This window comes from Ornithorhynchus anatinus, chromosome 2, assembly GCF_004115215.2.
Source record: "Ornithorhynchus anatinus isolate Pmale09 chromosome 2, mOrnAna1.pri.v4, whole genome shotgun sequence".
Taxonomy (NCBI): Eukaryota; Metazoa; Chordata; class Mammalia; order Monotremata; family Ornithorhynchidae; genus Ornithorhynchus; species Ornithorhynchus anatinus.
Window position 1 is genome coordinate 37,161,022 of NC_041729.1, and position 5,568 is coordinate 37,166,589.

Sequence of the window (5,568 nt, forward strand, 5' to 3'; positions counted from 1 at the left end):
TCATCTGGTCTCTGATATCTACTGAATAAGTGTGGTTGAGATATTGAGATTACTACAATACACATATATATATGTGTGTATATGTGTATATGTGTATATGTATACATATACATACATGTATATATATGTATGTATATGTGTATATGTGAGAGAGAGAGAGAGAAAATTTGAATCTGTTCAACTTATTTTAAACATCCAAGATGATATAACAAGGGACTTACATGCTTTGCTGAAGCAGTGTAGACTAGTAGAAAGAGAACGGGCCTGAAAGGCAGGAGACCTGGGTTCTAATCCTGTGTCTGCCACTTGCCTGCTGGGTAGCCTTGAGCAAGTCACTTAACTTTTCTATGCCAGGGTCTCCTTATCTACAACATGGAGATAAAATATCATCTGTTCTTCCTCCTCCTTAGACTGTGCTTCCCATGTGGGACAGGGACTGTGTCTGATCCGATTGCACTGTCTCTACTCCAGCGCTTAGCCCAATACTCCACACGTGGTTAGCATTCAACAAATACCATAATAATGGGGTCAAAATACATTTCTGATTCTCTGGGAAACTCTTACAACAAAACAGACCGTGAATTTCATCAAAAACCCTTGGAGGCAGTCATTCAGGAGTTACTAGATGCAGATGACAATGCCCTGGAGGCACACATACAAGAAGACAAGCAGTTGATCAGGAACCACTTTGCCAAGTCAGCCTAGCACTGTTAATAAGCCTGAAGTATTGTACCCCCCATCACCAGGGAAAAGAGACACACAATTACAGCTCTTCAGCAACAACGTGGAACTAAACGCTGTCATTTAGACAGCACACTGTCCAGCGATGCACTGATGGAGAAAGAAGTAGGAAACCGAATCAAGAAGGCCACTGTGTCCCCTTGGGAGACTCCCTGACAGACTGGTGACAATAGGACATCAAGTAGCAAGGGAAGATGACAAACGATAAGGTTCTAAAGCAAAGTCTGATCTGCCAGCACTCAAACCATGCTCACCTGTCTGTCAGTCATTCAATCGTATTTATTGAGTGCTTACTGTGTGCAGAGCACTGGACTAAGTGTTTGGGAGAGGACAATAGAACAGTATAACAGTAAACGGACACATTCCCCGCTCACAACAGCCTATAGTCTAGAGGGAGAGAGGCACTCTGTTAGTGGGTCATTTGTGTAGATGACTAAATCACCCATAGTGTTCTGTTTGGTGAACAGCAATAGGGTGATAGAGGAAATGTTTGAAGTCTGCAATGGGCTTGAGCACGAAATGCTGGGAGGCAACAGCCACAGCTGTGGGAGCTGCAGTCACGAAAGGAGCAGCTCTTTCTGAGCAAAAGTTTCAAGAGGACCAGGAAACAGAGGCAAAACCGAAAGAGTGCCAGGGTCCGCACAACACAGAGCGGTCTTTGTATGTTTACAAAGTGGTAAGGATGGTCAGTAATAATAATTATGGTATTTGTTAAGCACTTAGTTCGTGCCAAACACTGTTCTAAGCACTGGGAAAGATGCAAGTAAATCAGGTTGGACACGATCCTTGTCCCACATGGGGCTCACAGTCCAAGTGCGAGGGAGTAGGATTTAATCCTCATTTTACAGACAAGGAACCGAGGCATAGAAAAGTAAAGTGACTTGCCCAAGGTCACACAACAGACAAGTCTCGTAGCTGGATTTAGAATCCAGGTTCCTTGATTCCCAGGGCCAGGCTCTTTCCTTTAGACCATGCTGTTTCCCATCAGGCACCATCAAATTTTTCATCTATAGCCTTAAACATAAACAAAATGAACTGACAATAGTATCAACTTCAAATATAAAGAGCATCTATATATTTTTATGTTTAAATAGATATGTATGACATGTTTTACTCATTTTTCTGCTCAAAGTTCTAAAAAGCCACTTGGGAAAGAGAAAGTTGTCTGGTGCTGGAAAGAATACCACACAGTCTGTGCCTAACAAGAAAGTGTTTTCCAAATAAAATGTATATTTAATTTGGTAGGATCCTAAAATTGTAAGTATAGCTGTCAAAAGCAGGTGTTCATTGGCTGGAAGATTTTTTGGGGGGTATTTGTTGAGCACTTACTATGTGCCAGGTACTGTACTAAGTGCTAGGGTAGATGCAAGCTAATTGGATTAGACACAGTTCATTTCCCACATGAAGTTCACAGTATTAATCCCCATTTTACAGATGAGGTAACTAAGGCACAGAGAAGTTAAGTGATTTGCCCAAGGTCACACAATAGTCAAGTGGCTGAGCCAGGATTAGGACCCAGGTCCTTCTGCCTCCCAGGCCCCTGCTCTACTTACTAGGCCACGCTGCTTCTCGAAAAGGAAACCTTGCACATATATATTTTAGGGCAGTTAAAGGTGACCAAAGATTCTGGCCAACATTTCCAGGCTACCTGCTTCTTAAGCTGTGTTTTAAGAGGGCTTACTTTGAGCCAAAAATTCTTGCAGTGTCTACAGTGTCTGGCAGAGACATCTGTAAAGATGCTTCAGCCCTGAAGGTGGCCCTCTCATATTCAAATTGTTTTCTTTGCCAAGCACTGCAATTTGCAAAATGAAGACACTTCTGTTTGTAGATGTTTGTTCTTCTCTGCAATGCAGCCACAGTATTTCTAAGCAGGCCATACTGTCGGGGCAGCTGTCTTCCCCTTATCATTCCAGCTAAGCTCTAAAAACAAATTCCAGCCAAACTCTGAAGCAGCCCCACCTGTTACTGGATTTGTTTTAAAAACTCAAAAAGTTAAACGAGCAAAAGACTCTCTCCTGGAAGGAAAAGATAAGGCTCTGGCTAGGCCAGAGTGAAGCCTGCTGGAAAGAAATACCTTTCAAATGAGTATAGGGAGCTTTTAATTGGAGGGCAATTTTTCAGCCCTTTTCAAATTCAGAGCAGGGCGAGGACATGTGAAACTAATTGGATGGGAAGGCAGCTCCCTGGACCACTGAACTGCCCTTCTCCTCTCTCCCTTTGCTTTTTCCAGTCTAAAACCATCTGAAAATGGGGGGTGGAGGGGAGAGAGGGGCATGCAGCCCCCAAGGCCAGGTATGGGACGGTGACTTTTAAAGGATTCCCATTTGATTCGGGACTGGGGATCAGACCAGGTAGAGAGAGCGTCGTGTTGCTTCTCCCTGCCACCACCCCAAGCCTTTCAAAGGAGGGGCATGTGAAGCCAACCCTGAAAACCCCCTGGCATATTTCATTCCAAGCCCGTCATTGTTTGGGTGTGTATTCCAACCCTCTGTTTTGTTTTAAATGCAACACAGGGGGCCCACAGTGTTCCAGAAAATTGTTCACGTTCAGTGTTTTATTGACATGTGGAAATAGTTTTGTCTGGCTCTTAGTCTGGTTGATTGCTAACCTCACCCTTCCCACCCCCTCGGCCCTGCCCTTCCCACTGAAAAGAGGTTGACAACTGTTAACAGATATAGGGGCCTGAACTTAATCACACTTGTCTTTCTCTCTCCCTTTCATTGTTCAGAGACACACCAGCCGTTTTTCCTTTTCATATATGCAGGGGTGGCTTAAATTACTCCTTTATATACAAAGTTCTTTTCTTTCTCCTTTTTTTTTAACTTCCTCTTTCAAAGCTTTTGCCTGCACCCTTTTGTGGGCTTGTCTTAGTACAGCACTTTGACCCGGGATTTAACACCTTCCTTGGAAACATTAACCATTTCAATGTGGGCATCGTGGCTCAACTCTTCATGCTGCCTGGATTCTTAGGGGAAAGGGAAGGGTCCCCATGAGGCTGGTCTGGGGCTGGTCGTGGGTTCTAATCCCAGCTCCGCCATTTGCGTGGCCTTGGACAAGTCACTTCACTTCTCTGGGCCTCAGTTACCCCATCTGTAAAATGAGGATTGAGACTGTGAGCCCCTTGTGGGACGGGACTGTGTCCAACTTGATTACTTTCTATCTACTCCAGTGCTTAGAACAATGCTTGGCACATAGTAAGTGCTTAATATTATTATTAGGGTGAATTATCTGGGGTTCATTAAGCGTGGCTCAGTGGAAAGAGCCTGGGCATCGGAGTCAGAGGTCATGGGTTCGACTCCTGGCTCTGCCACTTGTCAGCTGTGTGACCGTGGGAAACTCACTTAACTTCTCGGTGCCTCAGTTACCTCATCTGTAAAATAGGGATTAACTGTGAGCCTCACGTGGGACGACCTTATTACCCTGTATCTCCCCCAGCGCTTAGAACAGTGCTCTACATATAATAAGCACTTAAATACCAACATTATTATTATTATTATTATTGGTGGAAGTAGGAGAGAAATAATCGTATTTGTGGTATTAGTTAAGTGCTTACCATATGCCAGTAACCACACTAAACACTGGGGTAGATACAAGTTAATCAGTTTAGACACAGTCCCTTCTCCCACAAGGGCCTCAAATGGAGAGGAATGCTGATCTGGGAGCTCCTTGTCTCATCTGTGTGCAAATCAATGAATTGAATGCCAATGACCTAACGGGACAATATTGGAATAAGTCCTGGGTTCTCTGAGTAAGTTACCACCTCCTCGACCTTTGGCAAGCCTGGAAACTGAAAACCATTCTGCCTTCTGTTCTTCTCTTCCAGTCTGCTTGAGTCAGTTTAGCCCCTCGGCTTTGGTTGGCGGGGTGGTGTGGGCGGGGGGTGGTTGGAGGGCGTAGGAAGGGAAAGGAAGAAGGAGTAAAATCCTAGAGAAGCAGCATGGCCTAGTGGATAGAGCACAGGCCTGGGAATAAGAAGAACCTAGGTTCTAATCTCGGCTCCACTACTTGTCTGCTGTGTGACCTTGGGCAACTCACTTCACTTCTCTGTGCTTCAATTATCTCCTCTGTAAAACGGGGATTAAGACCGTGAGTCCCATGTGGGACAAGGACTGTGTCTTTGAACAATGCTTAACACATCTTGTCTTCTCTTATTCTGTCGAGTCATCTCTGAACCATAATGACTCCAAGGACACGTCTCTCCCAGAACACCCCACCTCCATCTGCAATCATTCTGGTAGTGTGTCCATGGACGTGGTTTACCGTTGCCTCCTTCCGCTCAATAAACTTGAGTCTCCACCTTTGACTCTGCCCCATGCCGCTGCTGCCCAGGGTAGGTTAGTTTTGACTTGTAGCAGGTTGCCTTCCACTCGCTAACCACTGTCCAAGCTAAGAATGGAATGGGTATGTCTCTGCTTGACTCTCCCTCGCAAAGCTGAGACCGGTAGAGTACTGGAAACTCTCCAGTTGTGGTCCTGAGAGGGGAGCTTGACACACAGTAGGCACTTAGCAAATACAATCATCATCATCATCAAATCCTATAACTCTTAATGATGTGTGAAAAGAGAAAGAGCCTATCCCAGGAAATTATTTGGAATCTGCCCCAGACTGGAGAAATGAACCCAATCATAAATAACCTTGGAAATAGTGGGGTGGTGGCAGGTTGCTGGGGAATGGAGGAGGTGAGCACCCCCTAGCCTTACCTTGGGCCTTTCCAAATATGCCAGTATTTATTTTGGGGTGTCATAGGCCCATTGACCCCACATATTTAGACTTCTTCTCTGGGTCTTCAGTTACAATCATTCAGTGTCATTTACTGAGCACTTACTG

The 5,568-nt window shown here is 44.8% G+C and overlaps 1 non-coding gene across 1 annotated transcript; it reads right to left on the reverse strand.

The window, feature by feature from the left end:
* Window positions 1–5,085: 5,085 nt before the first annotated feature.
* On the reverse strand, window positions 5,086–5,223 carry LOC114809459. Its single transcript, XR_003757243.1, has one exon. It is a non-coding gene; the product is annotated as a small nucleolar RNA SNORA7 (small nucleolar RNA).
* Window positions 5,224–5,568: the final 345 nt, after the last annotated feature.